General features: G+C 46.4%; 1 long non-coding RNA gene across 1 annotated transcript; it reads right to left on the bottom strand.

Moving 5' to 3' along the window:
* Positions 1-1,381: 1,381 nt before the first annotated feature.
* On the bottom strand, positions 1,382-3,537 carry LOC115390471 (uncharacterized). The gene is made up of 4 exons (XR_003931679.1): positions 3,330-3,537; positions 2,949-3,039; positions 2,283-2,433; positions 1,382-2,208 (listed from the first exon to the last, which is right to left on the bottom strand). It is a non-coding gene; the product is annotated as an uncharacterized LOC115390471 (long non-coding RNA).
* Between the last annotated feature and the right edge of the window lie 11,999 nt (positions 3,538-15,536).

Here is a 15,536-nt window from a genome sequence, read left to right as displayed (position 1 = left end):
TCTCCCGAACAAGATGATGTAACATAAGTGGGGAAAATGTCATGATTTATGTACGTTTTCACAGGTATAAGTTGGTGTGCGCTCTGGATTTTTTTCCCTCTCAGTTATAATGGAGCCGGATGGGGAAAAATCTCGCGCTTCTCACAAACTGAGGCCTCTACGGTCCAAACTAAACGTCTGACTTCTCTGAAAGCCTCACCAACTGAAAGACAACAAATTTTCCTATCAAACGTGATATTTTTTGTTCAGTTTTGCCAAACAGCAAAGGAACAAGGACCAGTTGTTTCCCAAACAGAAACTTTCATTTTCGCCTCTCTCCACTCTAACTGAAATGACCATATATGGGCATACATTGCAGTTACACAGCTGACAGCAGCTGTCAATCAAACTCTGACACTCAATGGCTGTGTCCGAATGTGCACCCTATGCCCTAACCCCTCAATCACTACATAGTGCACTACATAGTGTTGACTACGTAGTGCACTACATAGTGCCCTGAATCTGTTGGCGATTCGGACACTCAGCTCCCTACTTTTTCCCTCAGCGCTGATCACGTGACCCTCGGCCAGTACGATGGTAACTACACGCACCGGCTCGTTAAGACTTAATATTTTTTTAAATGTGCTCTTATTCTGCATTTTACTTTCCTCGTCATGTTTCTAATCATTGAAGAATAAATAAAATATATTACATTATTATATGAATACGTTATGTTATTTGATGTTTGCGCCACTCACCTGCTGCGGGAGTCTCATCCACCGGCGAAATGACCCCCACTGTCAAGTTTTCTGTGTTTTTGTGCACTTTAATTCAACTTTTACTGGCCAAAATGGCACAAATAAAGGAGAGGAAACGACTGAGAAGCCTTGAGGAGGAGACGGCGAGTGACAGTGGCTCTCATCGCTCATCGCTCTCACCACGTAAGAACATAACGCTAGTTAATTCCCTTTTATTGCAATTTTCACGCCATCTGCTGGGGAAAGTTAGCTAAAGGTATTATAGTCCTTATTTTTAATTGATTGCTTTTAAGCATTGGCAAATTAATCTCATTTATCAATGGGAATCACTGCAGGACTTGATCTAGTCCATATACCATTTCAGCTATTTACAGTAACTACCCAAAAACCAGCTATTCAACATGTAAACACTGTAAGTCCATTTGGTATTAGCTGAACGCTACAATGAATTGGCAAACTAAATGAAATGACCATATACTTGAGGAAAACAAGTTTTTCATTGACAACATCCTTTCTGACTCCCTGTGTTAACTATATTGCATAATTATAACAGGAATACATATGGGAAGGAATAAATCCTCTGAAAATCCAGATTACAACCTGTGAATAAAGCATTTACCCTTAATAACATGAGAAGTCACCAACCTTGTGTTTTAGTTTTTATTAAGGCAACAACAAAAGAAAGACATACAATAATATTGAAGTGCAAAAGATAAACCTACAAAACAAGAATATAGAACCACTTTTCACAGCTTTAAACTCCCAGAAATGCTACCATGAGAAGTTGCATTTTCAGGAGCTTAAAGCTGTGCAAAGTGGTTCTAGATTATTCACACAAACAAACTAAGCGGCCTGTTTTTCCCCCCCAGACACCACCGGCACTTTATTGTGTGGTCAACAGAAACGTTCCCCTGTTGGCCGGGTACTTCGATGGCCACTCAGAGGTCTGGCCGGACTTCTGGCTACACCGCACCACCATCTCCAGTGCTGGGGGAGGCACCTGGACACCCTGGTGTTCTTCTTCTGGCTGGCTGAGGATACGGAGGCGCCTGATCTCCTTTCCTCCTGCAGAAGAGCTGGAAGAGATCTCTGCTGGTTTCCAGCAGTCGGCTGATCTGCCTCTTTTCGGAGGGTCGTGGGAAGCATCGACGGCTGCCACGTCAGGATAAAGCCCCATGCAGAACACGCACAGTGTTATTTTAACCACAAGATGTTCCACTTGGTGCAGTTTCAGGCGGTGTGTGATCACCGAGGAAGATTTCTAGACGTCTTTGCTGGTTACCCTGGCTCGGTCCACGACTCCCGTGTGTTGAGGAACAGCCCCATCTACACCGAGCAGCTGCATCCTCCCGCCGGCTTCATCCTCCTCGGTGATGGGGGGTACCTCCGCCTGTCACGGCCCATCACCACCCTGATGCCGTACAGGCAGCCTGTGAGGAATCCTGTTGAGGCCAGGTTCAACGGGGCCGGTCTGTGGTGGAGAGAGCGTTCTGAGTCATGAAGGCCAGGTGGCGGCCATATTAAGGCACTGGAGGTTCAACCCACCTTTGCTGTGAAGGTCATCGCCTGCTGCGCTGTCCTGCACAACCTCTGCCTTCACCACGGGGACCTGCTGGAGCCGGAGCCAGTCCAGGAGCCAGAGACAGAGGCTGTCCACCAGGAGCAGGACGACCAGGGCCAGCAGAGCGGGGAGTCACTGCAGGCAGCCATGGCAGCGGGGGTCAGGCATCAGGCACTGCTGAACCACGATTACTGACTCTACTGGTGTCATTTTGTTCATGTTTGTTCTAAAATAAATGTTAATATGTACAGCAACAGTTTAATATAATGTAAATAGTTTGTGTAAATAGTTCATTTAATTGTCTATCCTGAAACATAATATATCAATTTTTCTTTAATAATCATCCTTGTTTTTATTTGATTTCTTTATTATTACATTGTTGATTTGGGAACTTTCAACTGTGAACTTAAATAACACACAAAACAAACTCAATTAATTTTGCCCACAATTTTTTCAAGCAGTGAACAGTCTCTCCTCTTCCCCCTTGACCTCTTGCCTGCAATCTCTATACAATCACACAACCACACAGTTTTATGCAATAGCACACGAATTGGCGTTAAAATAGTTATAGTTCCACAATCACATACAACCACGCAATATTCTGTAACAGAACACAAACGTGCACAATAGAAATAGTATAATAAGCTTACTCCCAGCCGGCGGCCGAGGCCAATCTCTTCCCACTGAAGAGGCTACTACAGCACCGGAGCCGCACCAGCCGCTCCACGTCCTCGTCTGTCCCTTGAAAGACACAACACGTATATATCACACTCAGATATAAGCCCCTGGGTGTCACTACACCCGACATATTATCAGATGAACTGTTAATCATTAAGTATTTACGTTAGAAAACGCCGAAGATATCGATGCACTGTAGCTAACACAGGCTAAATATTAGCACCGGCGCTAACTTTCAACTTCACTGGGTCAAATATACGTTCAGTGGCCGAAACTTTACATATCTTTAATCTTTACCGTGTTCTAACTTATTCATGCCCAGCAAATTCACAACATTGTAATGAAATACTTACATTTATGTGTCACAGCTCCGGCTCCCTGCTCGCGCTTCTGCTGAGAGGCTGCTCTTACGTCATTTTGCTGGAGATTCGCAATGCACGATGGGTAATATCGAGCCGTCTAGGGAGCATCGATGCTCACTACTTTTCAAGATGCATTGTGGGAAATTTCTAGTGCCCTACTTTTTTGCTATCTGGACATTCGGACACCCCTAAAAATGGCGTCTTCACTATGTAGTGCCCTATGTAGGGAATAGGGTGCACATTCGGACACAGCCAATGACTTCATTCAGTGACTCTGGAAAGCAGATGGCAAAAGCTAACTACTCTTGTTAATGGATGGGAGATGGTAACTACTCCATGTTAGTGGATGGGAGATGCTAACTACTCCATGTTAGTGGATGGGAGATGCTAACTACTCCATGTTAGTGGAAGACAGATGCTAAGAGCTCCATGTTAGTGGGTGGGAAATGCTAAGAACTCCATGTTAGTGGATGGGAGATGCTAACTACTCCATGTTAGTGGAAGACAGATGCTAAGAGCTCCATGTTAGTGGGTGGGAAATGCTAAGAACTCCATGTTAGTGGATGGGAGATGCTAACTACTCCATGTTAGTGGATGGGAGATGCTAACAACTCCATGTTAGTGGATGACTGATGCCACCAGCTCCATGTTAATGGATGGAACATGCTAACAACTCCATGTTAGTGGATGGGAGATGCTAGATACTCCATGTTAGTGGATGGGAGATGCTAACAACTCCATGTTAGTGGATGGGAGATGCTAACTACTCCATGTTAGTGGATGGGAGATGCTAACTACTCCATGTTAGTGGATGGGAGATGCTAACAGCTCCATGTTAGTGGATGGGAGATGCTAACTACTCCATGTTAGTGGATGGGAGATGCTAACAGCTCACTGTTAGTGGATGGGAGATGCTAACTACTCCATGTTAGTGGATGGGAGATGCCAGCTACTCCATGTTAGTGGATGGGAAATGCTAACTACTCCATGTTAGTGGAAGACAGATGCTAACTACTCCATGTTAGTGGATGGGAGAAGCTAACTACTCCATGTTAGTGGATGGGAGATGCTAACTGCTCCATGTTAGTGGATGGGAGATGCTAGCTACTCCATGTTAGTGGATGGGAGATGCAAACTACTCCATGTTAGTGGATGGGAGATGCTAACTGCTCCATGTTAGTGGATGGGAGATGCTAACTGCTCCATGTTAGTGGATGGGAGATGCTAACTACTCCATGTTAGTGGATGGGAGATGCTAACTACTTCATGTCAGTGGATGGGAGATGCTAGCTACTCCATGTTAGTGGATGGGAGATGCTAACTACTCCATGTTAGTGAATGGGAGATGCTAATAACTCGCATGATAGGGGTTGGACGTCTCAGTCGCTGGCCGGCGGGGAGGCTCGGTCCCGACCAATGCCGCTTGCGGCTTTAATTATACTTACGCCCAAGTAAACGCGAATTTGACCCCCTAAACATGCACGAAAACTCACCAAATTTGGCACGCACATCATGACCGGCGAAAAATTTTATAAAATGGAAAAAAAAAAACATCTGCTCTCTAGCGCCACCTAGATCCCAAAAAACGTCTAAAACAGTCGCTACGGCCCGCAGGAATGTCGTAGAGAGATCAAACCAACGTTGACGCGTTCGTCTCATTGAGATCTACATTTCACGCGCTGACACCCCTGACCTAAATCCAACAGGAAGTCGGTTATTTCCCTTTCAAAGTAAAATTTTGCTCAAAATCACTCCTCACGAAAAAATTATCTTCTCCGAGACCGTTTGTCGTACAGACATAAGAGTCACGCGACGTGAAAGAGGACAAATTTCTCTACAAAAGTTGTGAACAACTTTGTCAAAAGTCTAACGGTGTGGATTTTATTAGCGTTCAAAATTGGAAGTCTGAAATCCTGCCTTTCTCCGGCCCTCATCCGTTATAATGGGGAAAAAAGGAAAAAAGTCGCCTTTTTTCAGCACCTCGAACAAGTGGCGACTTCGGCTAAACCGTAACTCCTATCAACAAACCGAGCACACGCAAAGTTCCAGCAGGTTCTCCCGAACAAGATGATGTAACATAAGTGGGGAAAATATCATGTTATATGTATGTTTTCACAGGTAAGAAAAGGTGTGCGCTCTGCATTTTTTTTGCTCTCAGGTATAATGGAGCCGGATGGGGGAAAATCTTGCGCTTCTCACAAACTGAGGCCTCTGGGGTCCAAACTAAAAGTCTGACTTCTCTGAAAGCCTCACCAACTGAAAGACAACAAATTTTCCTATCAAACGTGATATTTTTTGTTCAGTTTTGCCAAACAGCAAAGGAACAAGGAGCAGTTGTTTTCCCAAAAAAGACTTTTATTTTCTCCTCTCTCCACTCTAACTGAAATGACCATATATGGGCATACATTGCAGTTACACAGGTGACAGCAGCTGTCAATCAAACTCTGCCACTGATTGCCTTCATTCAGTGACTGTCAAAAGCAGCTGGGAGAAGCTAACAACTCCATGTTAGTGGATGACTGATGCCACCAGCTCCATGTTAATGGATGGAACATGCTAACAACTCAATGTTAGTGGATGGGAGACGCTAACTACTCCATGTTAGTGGATGGGAGATGATAACGACTCCATGTTAGTGGATGGGAGATGCTAACTACTCCATGTTAATGGATGGGAGATGCTAACAGCTCCATGTTAGTGGATGGGAGATGCTAACTACTCCATGCTAGTGGATGGGAGATACTAACAACTCCATGTAAGTGGATGGCAGACGCTAACTACTCAATGTTAGTGGATGGGACATGCTAACTACACCATGTTAGTGGATGGGACATGCTAACTACTCCATGTTAGTGGATGGGAGATGCTAACAACTCATTGTTAGTGGATGGGAGATGCTAACTACTCCATGTTAGCGGATGGAAGATGCTAACAATTCCATGGTAGTGGATGGGAGATGCTAACTACTCAATGTTAGTGGATGGGAGATGCTAACTACTCCATGTTAGCGGATGGAAGATGCTAACAATTCAATGTTAGTGGATGGGAGATGCTAACTACTCCATGTTAGTGGATGGGAGAAGCTAACAACTCCATGTTAGTGGATGACTGATGCCACCAGCTCCATGTTAATGGATGGAACATGCTAACAACTCAATGTTAGTGGATGGGAGACGCTAACTACTCCATGTTAGTGGATGGGAGATGCTAACTACTCCATGTTAGTGGATGGGAGATGCTAACTACTCCATGTTAGTGGACGGGAGATGCTAACAGCTCCATGTTAGTGGATGGGAGATGCTAACTACTCCATGTTAGTGGATGGGAGATGCTAACAACTCCATGTAAGTGGATGGCAGACGCTAACTACTCAATGTTAGTGGATGGGACATGCTAACTACTCCATGTTAGTGGATGGGACATGCTAACTACTCCATGTTAGTGGATGGGAGATGCTAATTACTCAATGTTCGTGGATTGGAGATGCTAACAACTCCATGTTAGTGGATGGGAGATGCTAACTACTCAATGTTAGTGGATGGGAGATGCTAACTACTCCATGTTAGCGGATGGAAGATGCTAACAATTCCATGTTAGTGGATGGGAGATACTAACAACTCCATGTTAGTGGATTACAGATGCTAACAGCTACATGTTAGTGAATGGGACATGCTAAAAACTCCATGTTAGTGGAAGACGGATGCTAACAGCTCCATGTTAGTGGACTGGGCATGCTAACTACTCCATGTTAGTGGATGACAGATGCTAACAGCTACATGTTAGTGAATGGGACATGCTAACAACTCCACGGTAGTGGAAAAGTGATGCTAACAGCTACATGTTAGTGGATGGGAGCTGCTTACAACTCCATGTTAGTGGATGGGAGATGCTCACAACTCCATGTTAGTGGATGACAGAATCTAACAACTGCATGTTAGTGGATGGGACATGCTAACAACTCTGTGTTAATGGGAGACAGATTCTGACAGCTTCATTATAGTGGGTGGACGTCTCAGTCGCTGGCCGGCAGGGAGGCTCGGTCCCGACCAATGCCGCTTGCGGCTTTAATTATACTTACGCCCAAGTAAACGCGAATTTGACCCCCTAAACATGCACGAAAACTCACCAAATTTGGCACGCACATCATGACCGGCGAAAAATTTTATAAAATGGAAAAAAAACCAACATCTGCTCTCTAGCGCCACCTAGATCCCAAAAAACGTCTAAAACAGTCGCTACGGCCCGCAGGAATGTCGTAGAGAGATCAAACCAACGTTGACGCGTTCGTCTCATTGAGATCTACATTTCACGCGCTGACACCCCTGACCTAAATCCAACAGGAAGTCGGTTATTTCCCTTTCAAAGTAAAATTTTGCTCAAAATCACTCCTCACGTAAAAATTATCTCCTCCGAGACCGTTTGTCGTACAAACATAAGAGTCACGCGACGTGAAAGAGGACAATTTTCTCTACAAAAGTTGTGAACAACTTTGTCAAAAGTCTAACGGTGTGGATTTTATTAGCGTTCAAATTTGGAAGTCTGAAATCCTGCCTTGCTCCGGCCCTCATCCATTATAATGGGGGAAAAAGGAAAAAGGTCGCCTTTTTTCAGCACCTCGAACAAGTGGCGACTGCGGCTAAACCGTGACTCCTAACAACAAACCGAGCACACGCAAAGTTGCAGCAGGTTCTCCCGAACAAGATGATGTAACATAAGTGGGGAAAATACCATGTTATATGTATGTTTTCACAGGTAAGAAAAGGTGTGCGCTCTGCATTTTTTTGCCTCTCAGTTATAATGGAGCCGGATGGGGAAAAATCTTGCGCTTCTCACAAGCTGAGGCCTCTGGGGTCCAAACTAAAAGTGTGACTGCTCTGAAAGCCTCACCAAGTGAAAGACAACAAATTTTCCTATCAAACGAGATATTTTTTTGTTCAGTTATGCCAAACAGCAAAGGAACAAGGACCAGTTGTTTCCCAAACAGAAACTTTTATTTTCGCCTCTCTCCACTCTAACTGAAATTACCATATATGGGCATACAGTGCAGTTACACAGCTGACAGCAGCTGTCAATCAAACTCTGACACTCAGTGCCTTCATTCAGTCACTCTCAAAGCAGATGGGAGAAGCTAACAGCTCCATGTTAGTGGATGGGAGATGCTAACTACTCCATGTTAGTGGAAGACAGATGCTAAGAGCTCCATGTTAGTGGGTGGGAAATGCTGAGAACTCCATGTTAGTGGATGGGAGATGCTCACTACTCCATGTTAGTGGATGAGACATGCTAACTACTCCATGTTAGTGGATTGGAGATGCTAACTACTCCATGTTAGTGGAAGACAGATGCTAAGAGCTCCATGTTAGTGGATGGGAGATGCTAACAATTCCATGTTAGTAGATGGGAGATGCTAACAACTCACTGTTAGTGAATGGGAGATGCTAAGAGCTCCATGTTAGTGGATGGGAGATGCTAACTGCTCCATGTTAGTGAATGGGAGATGCTAAGAACTCCATGTTAGTGGATGGGAGATGCTAGCTACTCCATGTTAGTGGATGGGAGATGCTAACTACTCCATGTTAGTGGATGGGATATGCTAACTACTCCATGTTAGTGGATGGGAGATGCTAACTACTCCATGTTAGTGGATGGGAGATGCTAGCTACTCCATGTTAGTGGATGGGAGATGCTAACTACTCCATGTTAGTGGATGGGAGATGCTAACTACTCCATGTTAGTGGATGGGACATGCTAAGTACTCCATGTTAGTGGATGGGAGATGCTAACTACTCCATGTTAGTGGATGGGAGATGCTAACAGTTCCATGTTAGTGGATGGGAGATGCTAACTACTCCATGTTAGTGGATGGGAGATGCTAACAGCTCCATGTTAGTGGATGGGAGATGCTAACTACTCCATGTTAGTGGATGGGAGATGCTAACTACTCCATGTTAGTGGATGGGAGATGCTAACAGCTCCATGTTAGTGGATGGGAGATGCTAACACCTACATGTTAGTGGATGGGAGATGCTCACTACTCCATGTTAGTGGATGGAAGATGCTAACGACTCCATGTTAGTGGAAGACAGATGCAAAGAGCTACATGTTAGTGGATGGGAGATGCTAACAACTCCATGTAAGTGGATGGCAGACGCTAACTACTCCATGTTAGTGGATGGGAGATACTAACTACTCAATGTTCGTGGTTGGGAGATGCTAACTACTCCATGTTAGTGGATGACAGATGCCAACAACTCCCATGTCAGAGGGTGGACGTCTCAGTCGTGGGCCGGCAAGGAGGCTCGGTCCCGACCAATGCCGCTTGCGGCTTTAATTTTAATTTAAGATTTGCCTCTCGGAGCTCCACACACCTCAGGATCTGCGATCAGAAATATTAAACATGTTCATTGTCTACGATCTCCCCTTCCGACGCCTCCCGAGAGGCGCCGACCGCAAAAAATCTCTCTGAACACACCGCACACTACAGGAAGAATGGACCCGAACTCATTCCATACTCCCGACAGTCGGACCCTGTCGGCTTCGGTCGGGACGAGAACATCAGGGCAAAACTTGGCTGATCATCCTGTAGTGTGTGGAGGCCTTCAACTGACCCACAGGTTGACGTGACCCGCACACATTTCCCACCGGCAAAAACCAAAACACAGACGATAGAACTTCCGGGTCACAGAGATCGAAGAAATTGAAAAATCTCATTAAAGTCTGCTCTGTGGCCGTATTTCAACTGTCCTTTATTTGAGCTGTCTTAACAAACGGGATATCGAAAAACAAACCAATTTTCCTTTATTTGTTTTAAAAACAAAAAAAGGAAAAACGACTCATTTTTCAATATTTTGTTTTTTGATTCTTAATTGAATCTCAAATGAACGAATGATACACTGATTCAAATGAACGAATGATACACAGATTCAAATGAATGAATGATACACTGATTCAAATGAACGAATGATACATGGATTCGATTTGCGGCGCTAAAGTTTGTTTAGCAATCCTCTTGTTTTGGCTTTTACCGTAATGCGTAGAATATATGCGCACCGCTACAATGCATGTTGCTTGACTGTCAGAGCGCTGCGGTTTTGCTTTTACCGTAATGCAGAAAATATGCTTCTGTCTTCTGCCCCAGAGCAGCTGTGGCTACAGCAGCAGCTCAGCTCCACCCAGTATGGAGAGAATGAAGAATGCAATGTAAAGCGTCTTTGAGTGTCCAGAAAAGCGCTGTATAAAACCAGTGCATTATTATTATTATATGTGCGCACCGCTAAATAACGTGGGCTCTCTTTGCTGTGTTTGTCAGAGCGCCGGCTGGCTTGACCGCAGCTGTTCACTGACGGGTGTGTGTGGCGAGTTCGGTGAGCAAGCTTTTTTTTAGAGCAAGCACTGATTCTGTGGGGCACGGTCTCAATTTGCGGGACACGTGAAATGGGCTTGAAACGCTGTACGGGACGCTACGGGGGACGGGTGGTCACGCTATTCTGGTCTCTGTAGTAGAATATCAGGATCAGCAGTGTGGAATGCAGCACTGAGATCTAACAGGACCAGAACAGAGACCAGAACAGAGACCAGAACAGAGACCAGAACAGAGACCAGTCCTCTATCTGAGGCTGTGAGGAGATCAGTAGTGACTTTTACCAGAGCTGTCTCTGTACTGTGATGAGCTCTGAAACCTGATTGAAAGACTCTAACAGGTCATTGTTATATAAATGGTCACAGAGCTGACTCCAACAGCTTTCTCTAGGATTTTAGAAATAAAGGGAAGGTTGGATACTGGTCTGTAACTGGTTAGAACTCCTGGATCAAGGGGGGCTTTAGAGGAGAGCTTTAATAACAGAACCTTAAAGCCCTGTGGAACATAACCTGTTACGAAGGATAAGTTGATCTGATCTAATATTGATGTGCTGATCAGGGGGAAAATGTCTTTAAACAGTCTGGTTGGGATTGGATCTAATGTACAAGTTGTAGGTTTAGATGAGGAACTCAGAGAGTTCAGTAGGATGGAAGCTCAGTAGTTGTGGGTCAGGTTCTCCTGACAGGTCTGAGGATGTGGTTGGTTGGTCTGGGACCACTTTGGGGAGAGTGCTTTCAGTTTTATCTCTAATAGTTCTGATTTTGTCATTAAAGAAGTTTATAAATCATTGCTGCTTCAGGCTGAGGGGATCTGAGGCTCAGCAGAGCTGTGACTTCCTGTCAGCCTGGCTCTGGTATTAAAGAGGAACCTGGGGCTCTTCTGGTTTCTTCTATTCAGGATGAATAGTAGGCAGCTCCAGTGTTCTGTAAAGTTCTTTATAAGTTAACAGACTATCTTGCCAGGCAGTACGAAATACTTGTACTTGGGTTAGATGCCATTTCCTCTCTAGTTTTCCAGCTGATCTCTTTAATGTTCTCAGTTGTTTGTTGTACCATGGAGCTCGTCTCCTGAGGGGCCATGTGATTAACTTCAGGGAGCAGCTGAGTCCAGTGTGGAGCAGAGTGAAGCTGCTGCTTCATCTACAACTAAATCACCCTGAGTGGGGCTGATACTGCTGCTAATGCTAATGCTAATGCTAATGCTAATGCTGATACTGCTGTCCACTGGGCCAACAGATGGAGTGAAGTTAATATTGATGGATCATCTCCTTGAATTTGGTCACATTATCCTCTGACAGACATCTTCTAAGTTTAAGTTTTTTCCCAGGTACTTTAAAACCAGCTAATATAAACTCAAGTGATAACAGGAAGTGATCAGACAGTACAGGGTTGTTAATTGGTCCATGTCAATACCGTCGGTGAGAACAAGGTGGAGGGTGAGGTTAAAGTGATGAGTCGGTTTATTCACCTTCTGAGAAAAACCAGTTGTATGAAGTAGTGAAGTGAAAGCAGTGTTCAGGCTGTCAGTGTCCACATCGACATGAAGATTAAAGTCTAAACTACAATGATTTGATCTGAGCTTCAGACTAAACTGGAGAGAAAGTCTGAACATTCAGAGTGTGGAGCAGGGGGGGGGGGGGGGGGGGGGGAATACACTCCAGCCAGCAGGACTGGCTTCTGTGTTTTCCAGCTGGAGTTAGTGAGATTCAGAGTGAGACTCTAGAAGGTTTTATGCTTAGTGGAGGAGCCATTTATTATTTCTTTCATTCACCACCAGGGGGAGCAGTGTAAGGGCATAAATAAGGCACTCAGGTGATTGGTTGCAGGTGTGCACAGAGGGACAGGAAACAGCTTTTCATGCCCAAGCGGCGTGTGGAGGGTGTCCTGCTGTATGGATCCTGGAACGATTGTTTCATGGAAAATAAATGGGTGGCAGTACCCGAACCTGGAGAGAGTGTGGACCCCTTGATTGAAGCGCCGTGCGGGCACGCGTCCAACGATTCTCCCTCTACGCCCTCAGGGAACTCAAAGTGTACAGGCCCTAAAGGAAAAGGGCTGTACACTTAGTTTCAGTTCCAGGACTGATTAGAAGTTTAGAGTTCTAGATGGACGCTGCTCCACCGCTGTACCACGCTGTGGGATTTACAAGCCTAAATTTCCAATAGCAACCATGGTATAAATGTTCTGACGAGTATTTACTGTTATTATAGGGCAGGAGGCGGCAACGATTTGGCGTCGGGCCAATTTTGGTTCAGGTTTTTTTGCGACTGTCAGCTGCAGCTCCCTCAGTCCTGGAGCAACACCATGATCCCTGAACAACCAGATGAAGATAAAACAACAGAGCAGTAAACAGCCACGCTGAACCCAGACATTAAACCCACAGAACAACGTTTCCTCGTTCTCTCCGAGCTGCCGCTACGCCGCTCAGATCCTGAACTGTCCTCAATAAAAACCTGTCCCGTTCTGTCCCAGACGCTCAGCGTTTACATCTTATTTCCACCGCCTCAGAAGCCGAGATGCGTCCCGTCGACTGATGCTGGAGCACGAAGGAATCATTCAAAGCCAGCTAGTTCGTCGGTGGCTAACAGCTAGGCTAACAGCTGAGACGCTGGTGGCTTCTATCAGCAGCTACTTTTACGAAGTGTCCCTGAAGGCAGCAGGAGCTGCACGGATCTTACAACGGATCACACAGATCTTCTGTGGTGATCATTTAAAATGCGGCGGCGGCCTGATAACAGTGTTCTCCCCATGTTTAACAGTCCAAAACACCCGGCAGCACGGCCACGTCCGGATCCTCCTCACTGCTACTTGCTGCTGTTATTCGGACTCGTTCTGAGTCACCATCGTCCGCCTTCCTTCTTTTTTAAAATGTAACTGTCTTTTCGACATGTTTGATTCGCCCTTTGCTCGCTGTCTTCGTCAATAATCTCAGATGCAACAATTTCCTGTCAGAGGCGGAGTTTGATTCAGAGCCTCAGCAGATCTGCGGCTCTTTTAAATTACTTTTATGTTTTTTAATTTTAATTGTATTAAATAACGTGGAATTTGTGACATTTGTTCTGTGAATTAATATGTTAATATATTCATTATTTTAAGCAATTAATGTGATTTTTTTTTTCCTGTGACCGAGGTACCGGATCCGCCCATATAGGTCCCGGAACACAGACAGATCGAAATCAAGAGGTGCCGGATCCAGTTCCGGGATCCGGCGCAATTCAACCCCTGCTGCTTCCTCACGTGAGTGCAGCTCTTCGCTCCGTTTCCAGACCTGAAGAGCGGATTCTCCCGTTTCCCACGACCCTGAAGGCAGCGCGCCAAGGCGGGCCCGCCCCTCCCGGTCATCGGCCACGCCCTCCCCAGTAATTGGCCCCGCCCCTCGCCGCCTCGCCCATCCACTCAGACAGACGCTCCGTTTGTGTCGATCGACCGTGCACGCGCATCCTCTGATCGTCTAAAGGTAGGAAAAAAAGGGAGAGCCGGGTGGGGGTGGTGGTGGGGGGGGGGTGTCCCCTGGAGGACAGCGCGGGGGACAGCGCGGGGGACAGCGCGGAGGACAGAGTGGGGACAGAGCGGGGGACAGAGCGGAGGACAGAGCGGAGGACAGAGCGGGGGACAGAGCGGACTGGAGCTCCTTCATTCGGAACCACTGGAGACGCGGGGAGCGTGCGTCCTGCTCTGTGCGTGCGTGCGTGCCGCTGCGCGTGTCCCGCTCTGATTTCACATTCTGTTCCCTAAACTTTCGGGGGGGCTTTGTCCGCCCCCCCCCCCCCCCCCCGTTGACGGTCTCAGCCGTGCACGAGCCGAGGGGCTCCAGCAAGGAGAACACCACAGATGTCTGTGTGCGCGCGGCGCGGCCACGCCTCTCCGGAGGACACTGCAGACACAGCGGGTTAAAAACAGGGTGGAGCAGCGCGCGCGCGCGCGCGTGTCTTATTTTCTTAATAAAACTCTCGGTGCGAATAGAAGATAAAATATGAAGAAATAACAATAAACACTGAATAAAAGACCAGCGGGGGGGGGGGGGGGGGGGGGGGGGGGGGGCAGAGATATATGTCATGTATACTGCATGTGTTGCTCTGTGTAGAGGAGAAAGGAGTACATGTACATCTATACTTCCATTGACTGTAATCAGAGTACTGTGTTCAGTCCTCTGGAGGGTGGGGGCGGAGCCAGGAGGGTGGGGGCGGAGCCAGGAGGGTGGAGGAGGAGCCAGGAGGGTGGAGGAGGAGCCAGGTCTGAACGTCTCTGTGGCGCCACCGCTCACACCGAACCACAACTCCAGACTGCAGGAAGGGCCTCGCTGGGGGGGCAGCTGCAACACAACAACTCTACACAACACAACTACACAACATCACAACACAACACAACACAACTACACAACATCACAACAACACAACACAACTACACAACATCACAACAACTCTACACAACACAACTACACAACAACACTACACAACACAACTACACAACAGCACAACAACTCTACACAACACAACATCACAACACAACACAACACAACACACAACAGTACGCCAAAAACCTGTCTCTGACTGTCTCTGACTGTCTCTGAGTGTCTCTGGCTGTCTCTGACTGTCTCTGGGTGTCTCTGACTGTCTCTGACTGTCTCTGACTGTCTCTGAGTGTCTCTGACTGTCTCTGACTGTCTCTGACTGTCTCTGAGTGTCTCTGACTGTCTCTGAGTGTCTCTGACTGTCTCTGACTGTCTCTGAGTGTCTCTGAGTGTCTCTGGGTGTCTCTGAGTGTCTCTGAGTGTCTCTGAGTGTCTCTGACTGTCTCTGAGTGTCTCTGAGTGTCTCTGACCTGTCCTCTGACTGTCGC

This window comes from Salarias fasciatus, chromosome 6, assembly GCF_902148845.1.
Source record: "Salarias fasciatus chromosome 6, fSalaFa1.1, whole genome shotgun sequence".
NCBI classification, from domain to species: domain Eukaryota; kingdom Metazoa; phylum Chordata; class Actinopteri; order Blenniiformes; family Blenniidae; genus Salarias; species Salarias fasciatus.
The sequence above is the reverse complement of the archived record's forward strand: the minus strand, read 5'-3'. Positions and strand labels throughout refer to the sequence as shown.